This window comes from Triturus cristatus, chromosome 9, assembly GCF_964204655.1.
Source record: "Triturus cristatus chromosome 9, aTriCri1.1, whole genome shotgun sequence".
NCBI lineage: Eukaryota > Metazoa > Chordata > Amphibia > Caudata > Salamandridae > Triturus > Triturus cristatus.
Window position 1 is genome coordinate 1,094,011,308 of NC_140592.1, and position 18,637 is coordinate 1,094,029,944.

The following is an 18,637-nucleotide window of genomic DNA, read 5'->3' on the forward strand; positions in this document are numbered from 1 at the left end:
GTTGACCTCCCGTCGGCCCTCCCCCCAAAGGCGATACACTGCAAAGGCCTGTTGGCAGTGCTACGTGGGGCACGATTCTTACCCCTGATGCCTCTGTGACTCCTGGCACTCCCCCGCTGGATTTGATCGCTGGTGGATAGGCGCAAACTGTATTTGCTTGCCAACTCTGGGCAGTGACCTGGCTACTGCAAGCTCCTTCTTGTACATTGCTGCCAAGTGGGTCAGTACCACCAGGCCTGCCTGCCTGTCATCACGCTTGTGCGCCACGAGGTGCATAGGCCACATTTGGACTGCGTTGTTATCGGTGAACTGGGCAGTGCTGAGTAGTGGGCTCCATTGCAACGCTTTGAGTGGTGGTCTTGGAGCTGTGTGCAGTGACACCCTGTGCTGTTCTGCAGTCGTTGAAGTATTAAAGACGGGCTAGGGTCCCTGACGGTTCCTGCTGTGCACACCTTGCCCTGTGGTACCTTATGGCAACACTGTCTGGTCTGCAGAGTGCCATTCCTGCCTGGGAGCTTGCTACAGCTGACAGCCACTATGGGCCGGACAGACAAAACGCAGCAGAAACTCTCCTTTGAACAGCGCCGGCCCAAGGATCATGCGCTCTCGGCAGGCGATTGTGACGCTAGTGAGGAGAGGTCCATGGAAACACCACACAGCGACATTAAGGCCATGCTGACCTCGATGGAAAAGGGGCTACAAAACTCGCTAACTGTGCTGGGCACGAAGATTGACTCCCGCATGGACAGGATGTCGAAAGAGTGGACAAACATGCAGAACGTCTCGACATGGCTGAACGTCGGATCACCAAGGTGGAAGAAGCACAGACGGACATGGAGTCAAGCCGTAAGCACATGGAAAAGTGATGCAATCACTACAGGACAAGGCTGAGGACTTAGAAGCGAGGTCACGGAGGAGCAACCTACGCATCACAAGCCTGCCAGAATCAACACCCACCGGTATCATGGAAAAGTTCGTAGAGGCGTTGCTGATACAGCTGCTGGGCAGCGACACTTTTTCGCCCATGTTCGTGGTCGAGCGGGCGCATCGATCCTTAGGTCCACGACCGGTAGCAGGAGCACCACCGCGGCCCATCATTGCCAAACTGCTTACTTACCGCGATCGGGACGCAGCGCTGAGAGTCGCCAGGGAGAAGCAGACATTACACTATGAGGGATCAGTGCTCGCCCTGTATCCTGATTTTACAGCGAAGGTACAGGAGGCCAGTTCGCCCCACTCAAAACACTGCTGAGAGAAAAGAACGTCGAATACGCGTTGCTGTATCCGGCACGACTTTGGGTCAACCGGCAAGGCAGATCATTATTTTCCACTGACCCAAAGGCCCTGCAGAAAGCGATCAACGACTGGTCTATGGAGCAAAGGAGCAGTCCAGAAAAGTCTGCAGGAGCTGGGGCCGCAGGGGGAACGCTTGATGAGCAGGACTGACCACGAGATTGAACACCGCTCAGATAAGGAACTTGTGTCTTTGGGACTGGGTATTGCTATCTAGGGTTAAAGAGTCCTCTGTGCCAGGGTGTGGGCTGTGGGACTACTTGAAACTTGGATTTACCACAATGGGGTACAGATATTTCAGATGTACTTGTTAGCTTTTCGGGCTAATTTATTTTGTGTGCAGTTTTGCAATGTTGAGGTGGGCAAATAATTAGAGTCTTTATTTGGACTGTAAGTAAGTTCATTACTTCGCACGCCAATGGGTATCGTTATTAAGTTGTTGTGGGGACTAGCCTGCATCTTCCTTACGGTTGGTTTACTAGCGCAAAGGTGGTAACCTCTGCCCATGAGTGAATCACACACCGGGAAGTTTGTTGTTGCTGTAACTTAGAGAGGGAAGTTGGGGGAAGTGGGGGGGATCATTTTGTTTAAGTTCTGTAGTATGTATGTTTTGTTCCAGGGGCACTTCGAGTCTTCTTTCCTTCAGGTCCTGGTTGGGGGGGCCTTGATGTGGGTGGTGGGAGGTTGGGGTACGAGACACTAGCAATGTTGTATGCTCGCTGTAATTGATTTCGCCTACAGCACAGTTCTATTCAGTTGCATGATTTTCAGCGATGGTAACTTAGTGCGAATTTATGACACAGGTGACTGAAGTAGGGCATATCCCGGGGGTTGATACACTTAAGACGCTAACATGAAATGTCCATGGACTGAACGACTATAGAAAAGTACGCAAAGTCCTTGCCTACCTGAAGAGACACCACATAGATGTAGCATTTTTGCAAGAAACGCATCTTCCCCTTACTTCCCCTATGCTGCGCAGTAAGGGCCTACTGAGGAGCGTACATGCAGCGGGATTTGGACGTGGAGTCCTTACATGGGTCAACCCTATGTCAGCCCTCACCATTACACCACTAGTCACCGACGCCGTCGGGAGATATGCACCTACTAGATGTAGAGGGAAAAACTTGGATCTGTTGTTGGTCAACATATATGGCCCTAATTTTGACAATCCGGAATTTTTCTCAGAGCTGGCACGTGTGGTGGGTTGTCATGGTGGTGTTTGCCAACTGTGGGGAGGAGATCTCAACCTGGTTTGGGATCCCCACTTGGACAGATCGGAGGGCCCTACATGGCGTACTACCACGGTGGCCAGAGAGTTGGATAGTACTCTGGTTAGGTTTGACCTATGCGATGTTTGGCGTTGGAAGCACCCACACATGGGGGGTTACACGCACTATTCCGCATATCATAACATTCACACTCGTATAGATTATTGGCTTGCCTCTAGCTCGCTATGCAATACCATCCACACTTGTCAGGTACTACCACGCATGCTTTCCGACCACTCTCCGGTTCTCCTAGTGTTAGAGACACCCAACAGACGAATACCCCCATTTGCTTGGCGGTTCCCTCCTTACTCTCTGCTAGATGCGGTGTTTAAGGAAGAGCTTTCCGAGGCTATGGAGCGCTTCTTCGAAAAGAATGTGGACTCGGTCGAAGACTACCAAACTGTCTAGGAAACCTTTAAGGTATATATCCGGGGGATCACTATTGCAAAGCACTCGGGGGTTCTCCGGTCCATACGCAACAGGCTACAGGGCCTGGAGAAGAAGATCAAAGGTCTAGAGAGCTGACAGCTGCAAAGTACAGACGGGGAGGTGGCAGGGGCACTTGCAGAGGCACTGGGAGACTATAGTAAGACGGCAGATGATGAGATTAAACATCTGGGCAAATATGCTACGGCCAGGACGTATGGTGAGAGGGAAAGACCGGGAGGGGTTTTGGCACAGTTGCTTAAGAAACGGTGTGAAGCACAGCAGACTGTAGAATCTGCGGAGGGCACAATACTGTCAGACACCAAGGAGGTAGCAGGTAGATTTTGCCAATACTACACAGCACTGTACGCCACCCGCGCTGCCGCTACGGATGCGGATTTAATTGACTATTTAGCGCATATCAAGTTGCCCTGGCTGTCTGACATGCACAGGGAATTTCTTATGAGGCCTATAGAGAGGGACGAAATATTACTGGCTTTATCTTCCATGCGTGCAGGCAGTGCACCGGGTTCTGATGGCCTCACACTGGCGTTCTATAGAACTTTTATCGATTTGCTACTCCCGCAGCTTGCCACGCTTTTCGATGATAAATGTGTTGCAGGTACTATGCCGCCTACCATGTCGGAGGCTGTGATAATCGCGCTTCTCAAACCCGGCAAGGACTCGGACGACTGTGCCTCGTACCGTCCACTGTCCCTGTTAAATGTGGACACTAAATTGTTTGCTAAAATCCTTGCAAACAGTTTCGTTCCGTTGGTCCCACTCTTAGTGGCCCCGGAGCAGGCGGGTTTTGTCCCCGGTAGGAACCTCACCTATAACCTACACACTGTGTTTGGCGCCCTGCAACATATCAAACTGGACACACCGGCAGCGGCGGTCTTTTTAGACATTGAAAAAGCGTTCGACTCCGTGGAATGGCCATTCATGACACATGTCTTATCCAGGATGGGAGTGGGCCCCGTCTTTCTCCAGTTGTTGAATACCTTGTATAGTAAACCTACGGCCCGAATAAAAATAGGCAACATAGTCACAGACCCTATACACATTACCAGGGGCACGCAGTAAGGTTGCCCCCTGTCGCCATTATTGTACACCCTGGTGGCGGAACCTTTGGCATGTGCGCTAAGGGAATATCACCAACACAGGGGTATAAGCTTTCCAAACTATAAAATTATAGTCTCCACTTATGCTGACGACACATTACTGTATGTTAGACACCCGGAAACTAACCTCTCAGCAGAACTCCGGGAGGTAGTGCGATTTGGTGGCCTGTCGGGACTCCATGTTAATTGGTCCATGTGAATTATCTTTCCTCTTACGCCGAATACTTCTCAATTTGAATTAGACTACTACTCGTATGGACCACGGATGCGGTGCGCTATTTGGGCATTCGGGTCCACACGGATTCCGGGACAGTCTTCCGGGAAAATTACGTGACGTGGAGAGATGGATTAAGCTACCCCTGTCGTTGCTAGGTAGAATATCTATCATGAAAATGGTGGTGTTACCGAGATTGCTATTTTTATTTACGAATATCCCTATGGTGCTCCCGAAGGCCTTTTTTCATCGCCTTACGACTTTGATTATCCGGTTAGCGTGGGTAGGCAAGCAATTGTGAGTCAAGTGCCAAATCCTAGTTTTGCCTTATCCTATGGGTGGGCTGGGAGCTCCAGACTTTGAATTGTATTACAGAGCTGCACTATGTGCACTTGCTCACTACTGGATACATGGCTCCCCTGATATACTGCATCTTAGGATAGAAACAGAGGTTGCAGCATCACTGCCTGCGATTCTCTTCCAGAATGTAGATCGTAGGACATGTATCATTGACTCAATTAACTCCACTGCAAATGCCTGGCACCAGCTACTACTGCTGCAGGCGGGTGTTATATTATACTCACAGAAAACTCCTCTGGACTGGTGCACCTGGATAGCCCCTTGTAATGAAAGGGGAGTCACAAGGGCACTGGGTATGCTGGGAGCCCACTTGGTCGGGGACCTGTTCAAAGATGGGGTTTGCAATGTATGGGATTACTTTAGTAACACTGACCACCACCCCACTGCTCTGACCAGATTCCAATTTCACAGAACCCGTTTAGCGCTGAGAGATTTGCTAGGGGATGAATACCTTGAGCCCCCGGATGTGACTGCCTTTACGTACATTATTGGTTCTACATCCCCGAATCGTGTGGTTGCCAAACTATACAGTATAACCATGGCACACAGGGTGCATCAGATTATGACGGCCCGTCTTGCGTGGCAACGTGATCTAGAGATAGCAATAGATGATGTCATGTGGACCTATTGCTGTACAAGCACGAAACAAATTTCTCTCAACGGCCAACACCGTCTGGTTCACTTTAAATACTTGAATAGAGTGTACTACACTCCGGAGAGGCTGCACAGATATGGGTTACGGGATAGTGGCACATGTGATTGCTGTAGGGTGCAGGTGGCTGACTTCCTCCATCTGGCTTGGGGATGCCCAGGCATTTCGTTGTTTTGGGTGGAGGTGTTTAAGGAACTGAGTCATATCACAAATTTAGTCCTTGAGCCTGACCCAACACTGGCACTGTTGGGTTATTCTAAACCACTACCCAAGGGAGGGAGGCGTTTGATAGAACTATGATGAGGCTAACATGGTGCATGGAAGCCACGCTGCTGCACAACCTGGCTAAACAAAAACAAAGCCAATAGCTAATGACTCGTAGGAGAAACCTATTTCCTTTGCCAGTGCTTGTTAAATGGTACATTCTGTCCACGTCTTTATGGTGTGGCTTGCCAGCATAGCTGTCTCCAGAAAATTGTATGAGAATCACTAGCAGAAGGGCCTATACTCCATCCACATTTTGGAGCCAGAAGTACATGTGATGATTGAGCAGAAATCTGCTTCCACAAAAAAGTGCTTGCCCTCCACACAGCCACACATTTTGTGTATTCATCCAGCTGTCTGAGCTTCAACTTTCAGGGGCCCACTCATTATATTGTAATGCTACTAAAGTGTCTAAGACAGCTATTTAGTTTATAATGTTTTTCTCTGGAGACAGTGCAGATGGGAGGAGGGCAGTCGTTAACCTACATGGATTTTAGGTCTGGCTTTACAGTGCAATTGTCGCCTGACCTTTTAACCTATACCAATATTATTCTACAGTTCTTTGCTTTCTCACAAATACATATCCATTCACACACTAGCTACTTGTAATGTTTCACATTACAATGCTGCATTCCTTTGCAGCCAGACCCTTTGGCACTGACAATGCTTGATAATCGATGGAATACTCACCTGTGTTGTAAAACTGATGGTTTTAACCTGTCCACAAAAGGCCAAAAGGCCAAATTCATGTTTTCGTAGCCAAACTAAAATACATTGTTTTACACAGCTTTATGAAATTCCCTTCCATTAAACCTTTGCCTTGAACAATTGTTCATCAAATTCTGAAAAGCCCTGAAATCGTGCGATGAACTGCTCAGGGATGCTTTTCTCATCAAGAAACTCTAGCAGAGGGGCTGTTGCACTACATAAACACCTACAGCAGTGGGGTAACGAGGAGCAAGGCCATATCATGTGACACAAATCAGCATTGGCGAGGCAGCAGCGGGGGCAACAGACATGGCTTTGGAAATAAAATTGTTGATCTTGGGAGGAGAGAAGTATGCTCTATGAATGACAAAGTATTGGATGAATTGGAACCTTGCTTTTTGCGAGAGTGTGGCTGAGTAGGCCAATACTCAATCCCACTCTTTATCGGGAAGGGCACTCCAAATTTCTATCTCCCATTTAACACGGATGTAAGTAAGAGAAATCTGAGTGTGTTACACAGTAGCCATAGCAAGCCAGGTAACTAGTCGCTGCCCATTGCCCATAAAGTGTAGATACTACATCACAGTGTGCGGTGGCTAGTCGGTCAGTGTAGTGTGCCAGTAGGTTCTCAGAATATGGGTCAGTGTGTGATTCGTCAGCGACTGTCCTCTGTGAATTTATGCTGATCTGCTAGCCCAGCAAAAGGCATTAGGGCACCATCTTGAAACAGATCTCCAAAGGTTATGACACCCACTTCGTGCCAGCGTTGCTGCCTAGCTACTGTTAGATAGTTTCTGTCTTGTGTAGAGCCCACAAGGGGGATGGCGGGGCATTAGGGGCAATTGATGCTGCTATGCGCAGGCTTCTACGGAAGCAGTTATGGGCCACTTGGAGCAAACACAGGGAAGAGTTTGCTCCAAGCTCGCTGTTCGCACCAACAGGAAAAGCCACAGAAGATGTCTGAGACACCAGGGAGATTGAGTGGCGGCAGTGTTGTCAAGATGGCGCTCAGCAAGCTGACAAGTTACTTTTGTAATCTAATGGTATATTCCTTCTGGTTTCCCACCTCCGGTTCTTGCCTCCTTGGTACCTTCCTCCCTTGGTCCCAACATTCTATTGCTGCCTCCCGGGGGGTTTGGGAAGCACTCTTGAGGACTGGGATTGTGTGGACTGTGTTGGCGGTGTACCAAATAAAGTCCTAAATCTTACCTGTTTCTTGGACTTTGTAACACTGGCGTCGAGTGCTGCGTGGGGGCAGCTACACCACCATCCCGAGCTGTTTCAGCAGTATTCAGTCCTGTCCAGTTGGAATATTCGCTCCTGTCAAATAAAAGGGTCCTCGAAGTGGAGAGGAGTCTTGACTATAGCGCCGCTGTGGAAGTTCATCGAGGTGGTCTAGCCGTTGCTGTAACCGTCTCAAAGCTAGACAACCATTTGAATGGAAGGAAGACTGTCAAATGGCATTTTCGGATATTAAAACTTGCATTACCAAAGCTCCTTTCCTAGGTAGGTTTGATCCCACAAAAACTACCTATCTCTCCACAGATGCCAGCAACAAAGGGTTAGGAGCCAGTCTTACACAAAAGATAGGGAACACGGAACAAGTGATTGCATTTGCCTCCAGATCGTTAAAAGGTGCCGAACAAAACTACTCAGTAATTGAGAGAGGCGTTGGCTTGTTTTTGGGCTGCTAACCATTTCAAATTTTTTCTGTGGGGGATACCATTTACTATCAAGATGGACCACAAACCTCTCACTTACGTATTCACTACCAAAGGTTCCACCATATTGACACCTAGGATAGCTAAATGGATGATAGGACTGGAAGGTTTCAATTTTAAAGTGGAACATGTACCGGTAAGAGCCAACGTGATAGCTGATTTTCTGTCTCTTGCCCCTATGAATGTAGATTGTGACACGAAAGAGGAAGGAAGTGATGCAGTGGTGCTAGAAGTAACTGGGTTGGTAAAAGAAGAGTGGAAAAACCAAGAAAAACTTGACAGTACAGCAGTAGCTCTAAAAGAACTCATCAAAAAAGGGTGGCCTGGCCAAAAGAACATGTTATCTGACCCTGTTAGTAAATTTTGGGAAGTGAGGCATGAACTAAGCATAATTAATGAAACTATATATCGTGGGGAGAAAATTGTACCTCCCGAAGGAATGACACACAAAATCATTATACTAGCGCACATAGGACATCTTGGTCGGAGTTTGACTAAAAACAAAGTACGGGAAGAATACTGGTGGCCAAGTATGGACAGAATGGTGGAAAATGTAGTCAAGAACTGTGTAGACTGTGCCAAAACTCTGTCAGTAAGAAAACCTCCATTGTCGCCGGTTGAAGTTCCCAACCGTCCATGGTCCAAACTGGCGTTAGACATTATTGGACCTTTAAATCTCAGACAAGCAAGTGAACGTTTCATCCTTGTCCTCATAGACTATCACTCGAGATGGGTGGTAACCAAATGGGTAAGCATCATTGATACCGAAAACCTTATTCAATTTTTGAAAGACACTTTCTATGAGGAAGGTATACCGTATTCAATTGTAACGGACAATGGGGTCCAATTTACCTCAGACTTAATGAAGAATGTTCTGTCTGACCTACGAATTAAACATCATAAAACAGCGTTATATTGTCCCAGAGCTAATGGGTTAGTAGAACGTATGATTAGAGTCATCAAAGAATGTCTACAAAGAGCAGAAGCCACAGGTATAGCTGCGAAGCAAGCCTTGCAAGAAATGATATGCACCCAACTTTGTCACACGAGTTTCACCTTTTGTATCTCTAAAGGGAAGGAAACCTAAAACCAATCTCACAGCAGGGTGGCTGTATAAGATGTACGACTGCAAGATAGACAGGTCGGACATTGCAAGGAAAATTGTCAACCAACAAGAGAAATACAAAATGAGGTATGACTATAACAAGAGTGTCAAGGCACCATCATTCAAACCAGGAGAATTGGTTCGCATAGACATACCACTGGCTAGAAGGAGAAATTACTTCAGCTTTTCCGAACCCGTCAAAATTACAAGTGTGGGAAGAAATGTTGTTCACCTTGGAAATGGACAAATGTGGGGAATGGACAGAGTGGTCAATTGCAAACATCCTCAAATGGGAGCGAGGAGTGGCCATAACCTCGCCTACTAACGTTGACCCTGTTCGTAGATCGACAAGAAACATCAGCTGTCCTTCATGGTACAAAGACTATAATATTGGTTACATTTTTCTAGCTGTCCTATTAGACACAAACTATATCTTGGGCTAATAGTTATAATTTTTCATGTTTTTACCCTACCTTCGGTTTTTTTCTCCTTCTTTTTTTTCCTTCCCTTTGTTGTTGTTTTTCCTCCTGCCCAGGGAGATGTGTTGTAATCTAATGGTATATTCCTTCTGATTTCCCACCTCCGGTTCTTGCCTCCTTGGTACCTTCCTCCCTTGGTCCCAACATTCTATTGCTGCCTCCCGGGGGGTTTGTGAAGCACTCTTGAGGACTGGGATTGTGTGGACTGTGTTGGTGGTGTACCAAATAAAGTCCTACATCTTACTTGTTTCTTGGACTTTGTAACAGTTACCCACTGCAGCTGCACTACTAAGCAATAGTGCTCATATTCAGGACCTCCCAGCCCCCCCATCGGTAAGCAAACTTAACTTGGACAACGCCACCCAGACGTCCATTCTACCAAATCAGATGCCCAACAATGAGTCTAACTCTCAAAAAAATGTGGCTGGTAGAGTAAGCAGTAGGTTAGCAAAATGGTATAATAGACGCAGGAGCATAACCATTTTTGTTAGAGTTATTCTGCGGCAGAGTTTTCAAGAATGTGATCAGTCCACAGAGTGCTGTCACAGTTTGGAAAATAATTCTGTCCTGCAAGTCGCTCTCTCGGTGATATGTATGAACTCTGAGATAGCGGAACATACAGGGTTGCCATAAGAGTTTCTCTCTGCCAACATCAAGCTAAGATTCCTCTCCTCCGGCCCGAAGAGCAAAGAGTCAAGATTTCCACCAATTAACTTGGAGACTAGAGATTTTAGCAAAGGTGTTGAGAATTTCAGTGATTTCGCTGTGATCTGCAGCCACTTGGTGAATACACAGTAAAATTACTTCCGCATTTAGGTAGGCAGAGTGGATTCTGTCTCTCAGTGATATGCCCCAGCAGGCATCTCCAAGACATAGAAGGATAACCAATCACTGCATTGCCATGGCAAATAGGATAACAGACATCCCAGTTTGGTGCCCCTGTAATTTTCCTATTGCCTCCGACACAAGCCTGCCCGTACGGACGCGCGGTAATGGTGCGGTGTACAAAACGCATGCCATAGCAATAACACACCGGAAAAAAGTCATAATATCCTCGCAACTGAGGGGAGTAAGTGCTAACTCAGGGAATGAAATGCCTTTTCGAGGTCCAGGACCATGCAGGGCCTCTCTTAAAGATGCTGGGAGGGTACCATCCTCCAGGGCAGCTTCTATTATTTGCTCCAGTCGTGGGGACCAAAGGGCTGAAGGACCTGGAGTTTTGTTGGCGGGCAGTGATTTGACTGCTTCTTTTATTTCAGCTACAGTGGTAGGGAGACCCAAGTCTTGACATTGTTCCAGGGTAACACGAGACAGTGAAGCTTCTGATAAAAAGGCCAATGTCACTTCTTACGATAAGGTTGTGCGGCATAAAGAGTTGTATAATGGTCTACAAAGGCATTGTGCTTTTTCACCTGAGTGTGCACTTATGTGTTTTAAGTGAGTCGAATGGAAGGGATAGGGTGGCAAGGTGATTCCTGTTTTATTAGCTATGTAAGAAGGGTCCCAGACATGTCAGCCTCTGTATGCGGTTTCAATGTGTGTATCACAAAGTTGATGCAGCGCAGCCATTCAAGTAATTCATTGTGCTTTGCACGAGTGGTCAAAAGCACCTGCTGGTGCACACCATCTCCAACTGTCCGCATTTCCAGCCTAAGCAAAGATGCATCGCTAGTAGATAAGTCTGCCTCGAATGCTCTCTGAGCCCCCACCATCCTTGAAATATAGAGCCCTTGCATTGTGACTTTAATAGAGTCCCATTCTATGGTCAGGTGGAGGCTGTGTTGTAATCAGTTCTTTTCTTGCGTATAGTTGCACGGAGTGTCTGGCCCTCCAGCAAGAAAGCTTGCAGTTTCCATGTGGAAAAGGGGGAACTCGGCTCACCTCAGCTGAGTCCCCTGACCACGAGGTTGTGATCCAAAACCATCCTGCCCCAATAGTCAGCCTGTGAAGGCGGTGCAGACGGATCATTCAAGGTGAGCATGTAGGTTGTAGGGAGGCGAGTTTAAGGAGTATACTCGTAAGCCCTTATGACAGCACTGCCAGACATCTTCTAGGGACCACTGATGTAACCAGTGAGACAAGAGCTCAGCGTTAAGTGCAGATGGTCTTGCTGGATAGGAGGGAACAGCATATCCAGATTGATGTCCAAAAACCTATTAACATCCCTGACGAGCATCCAAGGAGCGTTGACCTACTGTGCTAATACTTTAGACAAATGTTCCCAGAAAGCAGCCTGTTTGGAGTTAGGGTCATATATACTACCCTCATTATCCAAGACAATTGTGCATGGCAGAAATTGAAACCCAGACTGTATCCATATTAATGCACCATGACAGTAAGATGAGTCATTTGTAGAGAAGACCTGGCCTTACCATCATCTCTGCAGGTGGGTTATCTGTGGGTCAATCATGTGTGGTCCCTGCAGGAGGACTATTTGTGTCCCTCTACGCTTAAGGTAGGGATATACAGTGTAGCGCTTGTCAGCCGAGCACATACTTCCAATATTCACCGTGAGGAACTTATAATCAGAGGGCAGCATAGCTAGGGTGCTGTAGGTGAGGGTGTGTGTGCAGGGCAGCATTGCAGAAAGATAATGTGGTGTGGTTTAGAAGTTAAAAGTCCCCATCAATACTAGGGAGATAACCTAGTAAAGCCTGGAAAAAAGAAATGTTAACAAAGGCTTTGCCAAGAATACAAGGGGCAGAGGGCAGAACACACTGGTCCAAACCTCATACTGTAAGTGTAAACCATATTGCGTGGGGGTGGACTGACACAGATGTTAGTGATAAAGCCATTGAAGCTTGCATAGTCTAGGGTAGTGGGAGGGCGCCATACAGCAAGACACTAAGATGAGATCGCCATCTGAGGTCTGGGACGGCTAGTGAAAGGGCCTAAAGAGGATACACTATACCAGTGAACAGGAGCCTTGGAGGCTAATCGTTGACCAACTCCATCAGAGGACAATAACAGAGTCTGGAGGTAATAAAGCTGAAGTATTTCCTGGTACCTTCAGAGGGGTATACAGTTCAGATAATCCTCACAGCAATTCATAACCATTTTTGAGGGTATAGTCCAGCGGGCCACTGATCCCGAAAGAGAGGCATGAGACACAGAAGACTTGTTATCCCGGTCTCTGGGGTGGCCATAGAGCCATAAATGCAAAAGGACGCCGCTTTCTCAATTCAATAGTGTAAGCAAACACTGCCGGGTGCAGCAGCTCGGACTCTGAGACTCTGCTCTGTGGGGGCCGGGGGATTCCAGTGATTGTCAAAGTGGAGATGCAGGGGCCTAAGAGGTGAAATACAACAAAGCTTTATTACCATGTAAATGGTCTTTTAAAGACCTGTGAAGTACTCTGGTGCGGCTGTGTGCGCGCTGGGAAGCTGTCTCAGCCCGGGCTGAGGGCTGACACACACACGGGGTGAGATGACAGAGGGTGATGGAAGGAGACAGAGGTTGACAGAGAGAGGGAGACAGAGAGGCGCAGTCTGGGGGAGACAGAGGGAAAGGGAGGGAGGCAGAGGGAGGGAGAGGAAGGGAGACAGAGAGAGACAGAGAGAGGGAGACAGAGGGAGAGAGACAGAGGGAGAGAGACAGAGGGAGAGAGACAGAGGGAGGGAGACAGAGGGAGGGAGACAGGGGGAGGGAGGGAGACGGAGGGAGACAGAGGGAGGGAGGGAGACAGAGAGAGACGGAGGGAGACAGAGGGAGACAGAGGGAGAGGGAGGAAGATGGAGGGAGAGGAAGGGAGACGGAGGGAGAGAGAGGGTGAGGGAGGGAGGGAGACAGAGGGAGGGAAAGGGAGACAGGGAGGGAGACAGAGGGAGAAAGACAGAGGGAGAGGAAGGGAGAGGGAGGGAGAGAGACAGGGAGAGAGACAGGGAGAGAGACAGGGAGAGATAGAGGGAGGGAGACAGAGAGAGACGGAGGGAGACAGAGGGAGGGAGACGGAGGGAGGGAGAGGGAGGGCGACAGGGAGGGAGACGGAGGGTGACAGAGGGAGGGAGGGAGACAGAGGGAGGGAGAGGGAGACAGGGAGGGAGACAGAGGGAGACAGGGAGGGAGACAGAGGGAGAGAGAGAGAGAGAGGGAGAGAGACAGAGGGAGAGGGAGGGAGAGAGGGAGGGAGAGAGACAGGGAGAGCGACAGGGAGAGATAGAGGGAGGGAGACAGAGAGAGAGAGACGGAGGGAGGGAGACAGAGGGAGGGAGACAGAGGGAGGGAGGGAGAGGGAGAGAGGGAGGGAGAGAGATGGAGGGAGGGAGACGGAGGGAGACAGAGGGAGGGAGGGAGACGGAGGGAGACAGAGGGAGGGAAGGAGACGGAGGGAGGGAGGGAGACGGAGGGAGACTGAGGGAGGGAGATGGAGGGAGACAGAGGGAGGGAGGGAGATGGAGGGAGAGGGAGGGAGACGGAGGGAGCGGGAGGGAGACGGAGGGAGCGGGAGGGAGACGGAGGGAGAGAGACAGAGGGAGACAGGGAGGGAGACGGAGGGTGACAGAGGGAGGGAGGGAGACAGAGGGAGGGAGAGGGAGACAGGGAGGGAGACAGAGGGAGAGAGAGAGAGAGAGGGAGAGAGACAGAGGGAGAGGGAGGGAGAGAGGGAGGGAGAGAGACAGGGAGAGAGACAGGGAGAGATAGAGGGAGGGAGACAGAGAGAGAGAGACGGAGGGAGGGAGACAGAGGGAGGGAGACAGAGGGAGGGAGGAAGATGGAGGGAGACGGAGGGAGGGAGAGGGAGAGAGGGAGGGAGAGAGATGGAGGGAGGGAGACGGAGGGAGACAGAGGGAGGGAAGGAGACGGAGGGAGGGAGGGAGACGGAGGGAGACTGAGGGAGGGAGATGGAGGGAGACAGAGGGAGGGAGGGAGATGGAGGGAGACGGAGGGAGGGAGAGGGAGGGAGGGAGACGGAGGGAGACAGAGGGAGGGAGGGAGACAGAGAGAGACGGAGGGAGACGGAGGAAGAGGGAGGGAGAGAGACAGAGGGAGAGGGAGGGAGACAGGGAGGGAGACGGAGGGTGACAGGGAGGGAGGGAGACAGAGGGAGGGAGAGGGAGACAGGGAGGGAGACAGAGGGAGAGAGAGAGAGAGAGAGAGGGAGAGAGACAGAGGGAGGGACAGGGAGAGATAGAGGGAGGGAGACAGAGAGAGAGAGACGGAGGGGGGGAGACGGAGGGAGGGAGACGGAGGGAGACAGAGGGAGGGAGGAAGACAGAGGGAGGGAGGGAGACAGATGGAGGGAGGGAGACGGAGGGAGGGAGGGAGACGGAGGGAGACAGGGAGGGAGGGAGACGACGGAGGGAGACAGAGGGAGGGAGGGAGACAGAGGGAGACGGAGGGAGGGAGGGAGGGAGACTGATTTCAAGGAGGCCTGTAGTGAGCCCCCCCTTTTGGGTAGGCCTGCCAGAGTAGCACCTCTGCAGTCTAAATGGGCGATGACCAGGGATTGGAAAGCTAGTTGTAAGTCAGCAGGGGGAAGATAGGTTTGATTTTCTTCCTTATATTTAGTTGATATTTAAACAGAAACAAAGATTAGAGATGTTTATAATGTCCTTCTTGAAAAACTTGATGGTGATATGACTCGAACGCCCAGTAAATGGACAGAAAAACTGGGTGCTGAAATATGAGTGCAAGATGTACTAACTGCTATTATCTAGATATGCTATATATCTGCAACTCTATATTTAAATCCGTTAATTTATGCCTTAAACAGTTTGACTTATTGAATAGACTTTACTGTACTCCCTAGAGGAAGCATACAAGGGGAATTAGGACTATTTCCAAGTGCCTCAGATGTCAATTGGAAGGGGCCACAGTTTGTTGACTGTAATCACCTGAACTACATGTGGACTGAGGTAACAAAAGCAGCACCTAGTTCAACCCAGCAAAATGTGGTCATCTCCATCAAAAACATAATATTTGGATTAGATAGAAATGCACATATGAGAAGGCCTCATTTATATTTAATGCTGTAACTATTGCTCTGATGTGTATTGCACAGCGTTGGATTAATTCTATACCACTGACAGGAACATTGGAATGTTAGGAGCTCGATTGAAAACAATGGAGTGGCTCAGGATTTATAACAACTGGTATAAACCTTCTGCTCCAACTTTCCAATGTTTGTCTTTATGTCTCCCCCCCATCCCCCTTTTTGAACATTCTGCTGTCGGTGGGCCTATTGTTCAAACTGCCTTACCTCCCTTTCTCAGGCTATATTGGGCGTTAAAGGCCCTCTTACTCATTATAGGACCTCACCTGCGGCTTGGGCCTATAACTCGGTTTCAGGGCCTTCAATAACCAGCATGGCCCTCAGCAACGGGCTACAACGCTATGATATAGTTAAATGGGAGGAGTCAGTTGTGGCATCTTAATTAATTTGAAAGAACAGGCCATCAAGTGAGTGAGGAGGATGGGAAGAAATAGATTTGTGGACTTCTTCTGGTAAATTGTATTAAGATTACATTGGATCAAAAAGATGGGTTGTGATGTGATGCAGAACACTTTGTATAAATATATTGGGTATTCGCCTCTGCTGGAATGCACTTGATGCTTAAGTGAATGTATAAATGCATATTTACTAAATGAAAAACATAAAAAATATGATTGAGATGGACCACCTTGTATAAGCACTTGGCTTTGCAAGCTTCCCCGATCATTGTAAAGCTTTTTCAATCTAAACATTTTGTATTTTAAAGAAAGTTGAAATCAGATGCTGTTTTAATAAACATTTTCTTTGGCACTGGAAGGCCATTGGCTGCGTGTGAAATGCAAGTTGCGTATTCTGTACTATGTTTAATATACCTAATAAATGAAATGGTGCATACTAAAAAAAATAGGTTTTGTCATGCAAACTTTCTCCAGAAGAAGGGGCTAAATGTTAAGGGCCGGATGTACAAGTGACTAGAGAACAAGCAGCATGTCCTGAATGAGGATGGTCTTGTCCAGTGTATTTGCTTTCCTGTGCTCATAAGACTATGAGCCGCTATTATGAGTATAGTGAGACTTTTGAAATCGATTTTCCTGAGCAAAAACCATGATGGAGCAGTCTCGCTGATTGGCATACCTTAAATAACAATATTGGAGGGAGGAATGCTCCACAGTTCAATGGACCATCGCAAATTAAACATTGCGAGAGGCCTTCTATTTAAACATTAACAAGCATTGGCAATGACAATATGTCTGGCTTTATTATTTTTTTTTTAATATTTCTTATAGTCATCAAATGGGGCAACAAATACATAACATACATTGGATAAATTAATATGAGTAGGACATATCGTCTTTGCAGTTAGATTAATCAAAAGATAAGAACCTAAAAAGAGACAAGAGCATTTACAAAAAGAAAACGTATCCCTATGACACAAATGTTTCAAAATAATAACATAGCATTAACATGTTTATATCATAAAAAGTTAAATAAACCGCCTTGTTTGATTATTATGATGCTGCCATATCCACGGGCCCCCAAATTGCTCCGATTTTGGCCATGGAGCGAATACCCCTAGCTTTAGCCAGAGCAGCTTCCAGACAAAATGTTTCCCTAATAATAGTCCACCCTTCGCCAATAGATGGCGGCATCGGGGAAACCCATGCCTGGGCAATAGCTAATCCTGCGGCGACCATTATAATTGAAAAAGTCATGCCAAAGCTGGTTTATCTGCCTTATAGCCTAGCATAATCTCTAAAACAGATAATGAGGGACCTAATCCTAATTTAAAATGGAGCACCTGGCCTATCTTCTGCCAGTAAGTCTTCAATTCCGGGCACTCTATAAACATATGGATTAAATTAGCAGCGTAAGTCCCACATTTTGGGCATTTAGTCTTTTCCCCAAAGTTATTCCCTTCAGCTCATTTAGCTATCCTTTCAGGCGTATAATAGAGCATACAAATTGTACGGAATTGCTGTAATTGTAAGTTCACAAAGTGGACTAAGTCACCTATGTTACCCAGGGCCTGTTTGATCGTGCCAGGTGTTATATCTATACTCAATGCTTAACTCCAACGTGTTGCTACTTTTTCACATCCATCCAATTTAAGATTGGACAGATGTTTGCACATATTACCAATTAGAGACTTAGTTGTTTCCCCGTATAGACAGTCCCAGATCGTAGAGTGATTTATAACCTTCAGCCCCCAAATTTTTCCCAGGTAGTCCCTGATCTGCAGGTATTTAAAGAAAAAATGAGCGGGTAGTTTGTAATAAAGTCGTAGACCTTCAAATTACTTAATTCCACTCACATCATACAGATCCTCTAAACATGTAATCCCATACTTGGACCAGGATTTACCCGCATGGTTCCCCCACAATGGGAGCTTATTGTGTATTAGCGATAATTTACGTCTGGCAGCCATTGCCCGCCACATATATACTGTCCTTAACTGTCTTAAATCTAACACGCTTGAAATAATTTGGGTCATTGGTGCGATATAAAAATAATTGACTATCGTCTCCTAGAATCAGCCGATTAAGGGAATATTTCTGATTAATCCCAAGAAGGCTGCGAAAACGCCTGGCAAATGCAGCCCTAAAATAGGTTTTAAAGTCTGGTAACCCTAAGCCGCCGTGATTATAAGGAGATCTGAGCAGGTCGATCTTTAAAGCCAGACATCCAGACAATATGTCTGGCTTTAAAGGAACGTTGTATGGTAATGCAAAGCATTACAAGTAAATAGCATGGAAATGGATATGTATTTGTGTGGAAGCAAAGAACTGTAGAATAATATTGGTGTAAGATAAATGGCCAAGTGACAGTTGCACTATCAAGCTAGGCCTAAACATCCATGTAGGTTAATGACTGCCCTCCTCCCATCTGTGCTGAGAAAAATCCCATAAATTAGAAAAACTCCATAAATTACCTAGTTATCTAAGGCACTGTAATAGCATTACAATGTCATGTGTGTGCCCTTGAAAGTTCATGTTCAAGCAGCCAGATAAATAAACAAAATGATCACAGCTGTGTGGAAGGCAAGCACTTTTTTTGTGGAAGCACATAACTTCTACCCAATCAAAACATG

General features: G+C 47.5%; 2 protein-coding genes across 12 annotated transcripts in view; one reads left to right on the top strand and one right to left on the bottom strand.

The window, feature by feature from the left end:
• Positions 1-18,637, top strand: part of TRIM9 (tripartite motif containing 9) — a 422,460-nt gene that overhangs the window by 298,015 nt on the left and 105,808 nt on the right. The gene's annotated exons all lie outside the window — the stretch shown is intronic.
• The window catches only part of LOC146799414 (uncharacterized), a 154,431-nt gene that overhangs the window by 54,839 nt on the left and 80,955 nt on the right, over positions 1-18,637 (bottom strand). The gene's annotated exons all lie outside the window — the stretch shown is intronic.